This window comes from Opisthorchis viverrini, assembly GCF_000715545.1.
Source record: "Opisthorchis viverrini unplaced genomic scaffold opera_v5_600, whole genome shotgun sequence".
Classification (NCBI taxonomy): Eukaryota; Metazoa; Platyhelminthes; class Trematoda; order Opisthorchiida; family Opisthorchiidae; genus Opisthorchis; species Opisthorchis viverrini.
Window position 1 is genome coordinate 57,293 of NW_008752262.1, and position 9,758 is coordinate 67,050.

Consider the following 9,758-nt stretch of genomic DNA (forward strand, 5'->3'; position numbering starts at 1 on the left):
AAATCGTAAACAGGGACTAGTCAAATAAAAGGAAGTCATAATAATGACTTAGAAAGACGTACAAAATAAAAGTCTTTGAGGTAACTTCAGTGGGTCTAGACGTAAAAAGGCTTAAAGACGGCGACACCAGGTTTTTGGTCTCGCAACTCAATAAGGAACCAACCGTTTCCCAAATTTACTGACATTGGAACCTTACATGCAGTGCGCTACCAGATATGATATCATCTTTAGTTTGAGTGTTTTTAGTAACACATTAGGCTGTCGTTGGAATCAGGATGATGAATATCTCTGGAAAGAATGAGTCTCGGTGTCTTGTGACCAGATTTGCGAGCTGTGGTTATGCGGAGTATCCAAAAATCCCTTAGACGACCGCGTTCTTAAAATTAAAGAGAATAACTGGTACGCGAAGCGCTAATGGATTTCATAATTACAATTAATGCTTTTTGCTATGTAAAACTGGTTGAACATCAACCGTGTTAAGCCGATGACGTAGATGCTTTCAGTAAACGTGTATAAAATGCGGAAATGCAGAATTTAGGGTGGTAGCGATGAGTACTCAAGGGTCCTGGGACATGTTGGAATATCAATGGTTGTTGCGTGTTCTATTATTCATCGATTATTACGTATTGTCTTCTGCCCGCCAGTATACAATAAGATAAATATCTATCTTAAACTTTGACCGGTACTCGAGCCCTCACGCGCGTTAGTACCATTTGTCAAGTAGCTAAGACTGCGATTGTCCAATGTGGTGCCTTTGCACCAGGTTACATAATTTTACTCATAACATACAACATACTCCCAGCTTTGTTACACATCGATGACATATTTCTGCATATAATCCTTTATGGAACTTACCACTTGTTTACTGAGGTCACGTTCTTCGCTACAACTTCCTTAAAAGGTGCATTCTTTGGAGTGTATTGGAACTGCAGGCTACAGTTTCAAACTGAAAACTGAATCCTTTATCTTAACTGTTCTCTGAGAAAAACGCTGAGATATTAATAACCAATCGATATAGTCTTAGATGCGCACTTCATGAGTCTTCACGTAATATATGTTTTTTTTCACAGGCTGAAATAAAGGTATAAGAATTATAAGATTATATCTTATTCGGCTTAATGTATCAAAAATATGCTTTGATTTTCATAACTGTTACACGTGATCAAATGATTCCCGCCGCGGTTATGTAACGGCTTTGCGCTCAACTCCATGTAGGATTCTAAACATAGCCTTTAGTCATTTAACTGTGCACCACACGTTCATGCTCTACTTGCAGATTTTTACGATGAATGCCGAAAAAACCGTTAAATCCAGAGGCATCCAGAGGGCTTCAGTAAATAATGCGGGCCGCGCTTGTTTGATTAGCTGGAAAGTGATCCACATGAAGACTTAAACATACAAGGTATGAGTGTCCTTTTTATATTTTTATATATTTACACCATATATAATCGTATATTTTTATATTAAGGTGAACGCATTTCGATCACTCATTGCAGCTAAAGTTAACAGGTAAGTAATAGAGTTTGGAATACTTAAAAATGTGTGCTTCTTTATTTTACTAGCAATCACGAAATGTAAGGGCTGTTTTTCTTGAATAACTATTTCAATAGTAACACTAGCAAGCTGTTGCTAAAATCCTTTCAATAATTAAACATTGTTGCTGTGAAAAACCAAATGTAGATCATATGGAACTCGCGTTCGTTCATTTGAATAGCTGGATTCGTCGATAAGGATATCGTCCATCAAAAGCTTCCCAACGCGATAGTCCGCAGCCATGATGTGAAAGTATAAGTTGTGTGTTAAGATTATTTATGCAGAATGGGGATGACTCAGCTATGCACAAAACACCTAAAAAACCAATCGTTAAATAGATTCATGAAAAAGGTTACATGCTTTGTAGTAACAAGGTTTCCACAGAAGGATTCATTACTAGACCGAGTGAAAACTGACTGATAACTTCACTAGTAAAAAAATAAAATCTCGGAGCGCTGGAGCACCAAAACTATCGGATAACTTCTCCAGGTCGTAAATCGTCAGAGTGATTATGAAGAGAGACTAAATATTTGATTTAATGTCAAAATAAGACTTCTGATCAGCTGAGTGAACCTTAAGTGAATTGCCAGATCGTCCAGCTCATCACTAAGCAAGATGTGATATACCCAAAAACGTGCACTGAGAATTTTCCAAGTATATAATAATATACTTGGTTTTATTAAGAAAGCTGACTTAAGCCTGAACTAGCTTAATTGACGAAACGCAAAATTGGGTTTAAAATATGTAGGTCCTTTGATGAAAAATCAGTTCAGCCCTACGTTAATACGCGGCACCAGGCTTTCGTTGCCTACTGTTTGGATACGACATGAATCTTTCCATGGTTAATCGACAATTCCAGGGCAGTCCCCATGAGCACAAGAAATAATCAAAGTGTTTTTTGATAGCGTGGAAGGACTGATAAACACAGCGGGTAGGGCTTAACAAATGATGTGCGTTGAACACTTCAAAATGTGCCGCAGAAGCCGATTTGTTTTTGTAAATCAGGCAACAATACATTTAACGTGATATTATCCGCAGAATTTTCTACAATCTTTATAAAGGCTGGGGGCATGCAGATTCCGGTGGACCTTGCACCCGTTTATGACAATATCAAAAATTCTCTGCATAAGCGCTAGATTATTCACTTAAAATGCTTCATTTGCCTTTACTGTGGCAGTTGGTTAATGCGTGTCCATTTGCGCAAGGTGTTAACCCAGGTTTCTGAAACAAAAGACAACAATGGTGTCCACTGAACAACGGTAGTTATCAAGCGCTGGAGTTCGATTTGCGTGACCGCACAAAAACGGCATTTGCACATGAGCTCAAACTATTAGAATAATTCCTAATAATGTAATTAATGCGGATATATAATTTGATTCATACGTGGGAATAAGATCGCCTGCAAATAATGTACGAAAGCACTAAGGATTTTTTTCTACAAAAAGCTCACCTATAAGGGATCGACACGCAAAATACCTGTAAAATGGTTTGGACTGAAAGTGCAGCAAACTGCAATCGGAAATACATTGCAACACTGCAAGCACGACTGCAAAAGATGGGTGGATGTATAAGCGGCCTGCGGACTTTTGCAATGGATATCGCAATTGTTCCTCAAAATCTCATTAAAAGTAGTCTGACGCGCTGCTGAATGGCTGCGCTCTGTGAAGAACGCATTTCAAGCTACGTCAATTTTATGCTAACCAGGCTGCGAGTTTTTACTATGCAACAATTGTGTTGTTAGATATCTTGAACTATATCAAACATTTTTGTGCCGACGTTCCATCATTCCAATCCATCCATGTTATGCGTGAACAAAACTGTTCTTGTAGATTGAGGTGACGCAACTCTTTTGTAATTCAAAACAATTTTTAATGAGGTGAACCAGCTCGATATGTATCACGGGCAACACAAGCAAGCTATACTCAAAATAACATTTTTGCAAAATGCATTCCGTTTACCATGCCGAAAACTTTATTCCGATAAGACATGTGACACATTTAACACGTTAAAATAGGATGAATCATAGAGGTAGTACAAGAATATCACAACAAGATTCCAGTACAACTCTAGAGCTTGCAATCTCATCAAAGAGGCAGACGTAAGTCCGAGAACATCACAAGACCAAAAAAGAATACTGGAATATCATGGCCCAAGATTTGGTCACTTTCTGATTCCACGCAATCCAAAGGGACAACACTCTTCTGACTAATAGCATTAGTCCCCGATATGCAAATCTGCTCTGCTTCAAGTGCACTAGGTAAAAATCGGAGCACCTTTTTCGTGAGTCACAACATCCACTTAACAATACCGATAAACTTTTAAATTACCTGAGGAGGACAAACATTGATCTGGACAAAACGATTGTCCTATGCCATTACAGCTCACTTGGTCAGCTCGTGCTAATGCGACTGTGGCCAAATTACCAGAAAACAGCGTCACACAAACACAAACTCTAGAGAAAAATAACCTCCGACAATTACTCACGCACTTATAGTCCATCTAAGAATAAAACAAAACACGCAGGACGGACACCACCAGAGTTGTCTATTTCACGAATTATTAAAAATTCACAATAAAAACTGACATAAATAGCATTTTAGATATAAGATCTTGAATAAGCATCCATGGCGTCCATTAGGTTATTTTTTATCAAAAAGGGCAGGGAGAAGCGGGTATACCAACTACTCAGTGGCGTTTTTGGCGACACCAAATTTACAACAAAATAATCGAACGGCAAAACCCAGACATTTAATGACGTCTTTGTTACTCTGTTGATCAACGGACACATAACGTGTGCTTGCCTCCGCTTTGCTATTTAGCAATATGTGTTAAAAAACAGCTTTCTTCATCCGGGCGTAGGGATTTTGGGGCTTGTTGTTATTTGTTGTGGTCGCCACCTGAGAGATGCATACATTTGTCTAGAAATTTCGTGATTTTTTTCGGACGGATCTGGACTTTTGTTCTATCACTTGTTTTTCGATCTACTTACAGTTTTGAAGAAACAAAAAGGAGTTTGCTTGGATTATCGACGGTTATTGGTCACTCGTGATAGTTCCATGAATTATGGGTGGTAGCACATTATGTTTGGGTTTTTTTCTTGGGTTTGTTGCACATTTATCAGGCCACTCTGAGTTGATACGAAAAATTCACTTTTTGAGCAGGCATTTAGCAGATCTGCAGTGCTTATTCTCCAAAAAATGATACACTTCTGGGTGTGTTTTGTAAGTAAATCATAATGTTTTTAGTCCCATATCTAGGTACATTTTATTAAAAGCATATTATTTGTGAGAGTTCAGCCGCGTTAACGACATCACTGTAGTACTGGATCATTTTGCTGGCAACATATGCACATAAAGCGTAATTAAAGCTCTGTTCTGTGGATGACCAACAAAATAAGTGAAATTATTGGAAAGTTTAAACGTTTTTAACCACTTTCGACTGTCAAGTTCTTCTCACACTAAAAAGGCTTCATCAAGGCGCAACTTGAAGGTCACCAAATACTCTTCTTTTTATCAGTATATTCAAAAACCTTAATCTCTGAATAGAGCATTATTTTTTTGAAAGGAACATGGATTTAAATGTGGTTGCCATCTGGTAAATCAAGTTACGTAAAGGATCTTTACTATTTATGAATTCAGCAGAATGCTCCAAAGATGCAAATATTTTACTTGACAACACCATTTGCACTGTTAACTTATCCACAGATCATATGCCAAAAGCTGAGGTGCATGCGCAGCTGCAGTTCAGGTACAAGTGACATTCAGTAAGCTGTTCCCCATACAATATGATTCAATTCCTTTCTTTTTTGTGACCAGTTTGTTGGCCTCGAAAACCTAGTGGTGTTTTTGAGAAGTCTGAAAGAATCTCTTGACACGCAAACCAGCCAATGTGCTTTGGGGCAACTAGGATTTCTTGGGAGATGAATCGTTATACAAAAGACTTGCTATGCGCAAGGAATACAGGCCTAAGAATCTAAGTGACTTTTTAATGAGGGTATATCCAAAAATGTAAAATTATTCTGGAAATTCAAGGCGCACGAATTTGAAAAATGATTTGGATGAATGTGGCTAAATCAATTGGCTGTCAATATTTAAAAAAAAGCTGGCAGCAAGGTCCTATGTTAAGATGATAACTACAACCGATAAAATATGCAGGTATATTAAATGCAGTGCGGATGCAATATATACAGCAGTGACAAACAAGTGAGTGCTTGCTATTATTTATGGCTGATATGATACTGATTTGTACGTCTCCCCGGGTTAGAAAAAGTGGTTGTTTTATTGTCTGGCGATATCTGTGGGACTTGCATTTTTCGTTCTTAATTACTGGTAGGAATCTCACAATATTGCGTCATATTTTATTTGCACTTCTCAGTACGATGCTAATAAGCGGATGAACTTTTTATACGTATATTAGCTTGTTTGTCAACCTGTTTTAGCCACTTTGATGTGAGGAAAAATTTGGACTTAAGCAACGCAACCACACTCTGTTTAAAGCATCCTGAAAGTTGTGTACAAGTAAATAAACTGAACTAGAAACAAATTTTGGTAGGGTATCTATGACAAGCGTAGTTAGCTTCAAACAAGCCACACTGAGTAAGTGTCCTGCTCCTTATCTGTTATATCTGCTGATTCGCCGGCCTGTGGTATCCGCTGCTGACGCGCTCCAGTGCTTACTGTCGGACAGAAAAAGACTCACGGAAGGGAACACAATAGCTATATTCCAAAAACGCGTTTGCGAGAGCGCGAGGGCGAAAAGTACAACGCCTTGAGCTATTTAGACACTGTCTGAACTTGGTCCAATGCTGACACACGCGGTCTGGCTTTAGTACGAGGAAGCGACGTGCTGCATATTGCGGAGGCTTTGTCTGACATTGATCAACGCTGACTCGAGCTGTCTGGGTTTGATGCAAGGCTGTGACGCGCTGCGTATTGAGGGGGCGTTGTCTGTCTGGTTAACACCCAGCGGAGCTGAGAGTCTCCGTAGATTCCGGGCATTCAGTGGTTACTTTCAGGAAGCTGACGTTCCTGATATTTTCCGTGCCAAATCGTGTGTGCTATACTAACCACTTGACGTATTGTCCCCAATAAATGCATGATAAATATCGATTCAAAACTCAGATGCATGATATAAATACTCCTTTAAAAGTTTGACACGTACAAACGTGGCACTGCTCTCATTAACTCATTTCAAAGGCTTTGTTACCGAAGGCAACAAAAAACCTTTCAAATTTCAGCCATGAACGAATTCTGTATGTTTTTTGGCGCGCAGGCCAGCAATTCCCGCAATGAGATTTAAACCACCGAGCCATTTTATTTGGGTTTATAATTGTCGAATAAAAACCTGAAAATTCTAGGGAAGCGTTTAAAATTGGCGATTTCCTGAAAATTAACTGCATTTCCCGGCTGCAAGCTTTTTCTGTAGTGGGCGGGAAATTTGAACTCAGCACGCCCCTAGTGCATATAAATGAATATACTCTAATTACCAATCAGCATCAATATCAAGGTGGGATTGGTTACTATGGATCTCGGCACTGATAAAAAGAAATGTGCATTGACAGTTGTTAGCCCAGGAGTCAATCAAGAGCTACTGACATTCGTTAGATAAGCCTTTCGGTTGAGAAAATTGATGCAGACAAATATTCCTGAAACTCCAATATCACTTTCAACCACAATGTTGATTTTCGTTAACTTACTGCAACTGTTCTTCTCAAGTCTTTCTTGTCAATTATGAGTGAGTTGGACCTTGTGTAACGTCTGCCCATGAAACAGCAAAATTAATGGTAAAAACAATATGGGTGGCCTAGTCTGGACATTGTTTTGGTAAACATTCGTTAAAACGCTCGTCATTTTGGGGCCATATGGAGGATCAGAAGTGAATTTGCATAAAATTCTGCATAAAATTCGGCGTAAATTTTGCATAAAATTTGTATGTTGTTAACACAAAGCAACTGCAACACTGTCGTTTTCCGGAAGGAACAGTGCAAACTTTGAAAATTTTTTTGCTGCATCTATGTTCGTTTAAAAACAGAAAAAATATGCTTTCCTCAGCAGATCGACACTTGCGACTCTTCACGATACCCAGTGGATACATAGAAAAAATCAATGGTTGTGTCCTATTTTTCGGAATTTCAAATTTCTGCTACCATGTAAACTAGAGATTACTTCAACGTTTTTTGATAAGAAGTACACTTTGCAAGCACGTTCGACTGGAACCATAAAATCAATTAGATAGAAGCTGCACAATAATATCGTTCATGTGGGTGTTTGTAAATTTGTAAGGCAAACTTTTTTGTTTATTACCAATGATAATTAGCTGCCCCTGTTGACTTCTGTCGTATGCTGAGGGCGTTACACTGTCGGCAAGTACCTTAGGAGTTCCGGACCCACCTCATCTGGGATTTTCATTTACGACATGTGAACGTTCATGCAGAGTTGACGCATAAACATCAAGGGCAAACATATACATTTTGGCATTGTGAATCAATCTGGTCTCGGGCTGCAACCATTTCGGTACGCATCTAATTTTCTGACGTGTTTTATCTGGAATCATGATAAAGACACCAAAGCCTATATAAGTGTTTAAATTCCTGTTTTTTTGATTTAAAATGTCAGGTAGTGACATCATATAACCAGGCAGCATTTGAGTGACCATATATATTATGAGCCTTTCCATAACTGGTGACGCGTGGTATTATTGGAAAATGGGTTTCAGAATCAAACATATTTGACAGCATTAGGGCTTTTTATTGTAGGCTAAGTTCAATAACTATGGTGCCTCGTAGAATAATTTCCGGTTTGAATTAGTGCAGAAGGTTCACGCTGCGCGCTTCTTATAGAGGTTTGGGGCTTAGATGTTCCAAGTGAGTTCAAATTCAACTAATGTGTCACCAAAGTGGATTCTACCGGTTAATTTTGCTCCATTATGTGTCACGCAGTTTTTGAAAAGTACCCACGAGTTTATTGTTCTCACATGTGCTTTTGGTACTGTAAAGCAGTACTGGGAAAACAGTCAGTTTTTATATAGTTTGCTTGATGAGACCTTCACGAGATAACTGCACGTACCAAGTTGGATTTAATTTTCACAGCAACCTCCTAAAAATGTTAGATTTATCGCACATTGGTCAATGTCTGTTGATTTGTTTGAGAAAATCTGAAGTAATTTTCCTTGCGTGCCCTTCAGAGAAGAGAAGCATGGCTGATCGGGCCCATTTAATCTTACTAGAAATTACCGGCAACAATAGGGTTAGGTTTATTACCCTGAAAAATCAGACTGAAAATGTTTACATTTAGAATGTCGTACTATAGCTCCTGGTAAATTCAGCTACCGGAATGTTAGTCACAACGAGCACACAATTTTTTTGTTGTTCTACTTTACATGCATTTTGTTATCTTGCTGTTAACCAGCCCCAAAGCTATTGCAATATTTCAGAGTTGCTTGCCATTTCATTGACAGAGTAAAGATAAGTGCACAATCTTTGATGTATTTACGGTGAACCCCTAATAACTGCAAGCAAAAAATGTGTTTGGGGTTGACCATTTTAATCGAATTGTATCTAATACAGCCACGGGATGGCTGTGGATTTCTAATCACTTTGCATTTATCACTTAGATGCGGTACTACTTTTGTTCGGTTAGCTTAGAGCACTGATAAGTAAAATCTGACTTGCGTAGAAGTGTGGATATTCGGTTATTCCTAAAATTTTACATTATTTCGGCAGCAGTTGTGTGTGCTTAATCATAATTCTGATCAACGTACATACGGGTATTATTCCAGCGGTTTTGAGGACCGTAAGAAAATTAGTCAAAATTAGTGTGTTCGTTGGCATACATTCCACATACCGCTCATTAGTTGAATCCCGGCTTATTGGTTCTGTGTTATCAGATTTGTTTCGCCTTCTAATTCGGTCCTTACACAAGCAGTGAATCCATTGTGTTTCCTGTTTCATATTATTTCAGGAGCTTACTTCACTCTCTAAGTATGAAACCCATGAATGGCTTCGAGAAATCCTTACAATTTTCCGCTAAAAGCTAACGGCAAGATGATTCTGAACGTCAGCTGTTCGTGGTAAGGTTGCGTTACTCATTTTCGTTGCCTGTTATTTGGTTTTGTCAACCGTGATTTACGTTATTTGTCATCTTGCATTTTTCGTCAGCATCAATCCATGCATCCGGATACCTTAAATTTCACGCAAACTGCGTGCATTATTTTCAAATGGTGGGCGA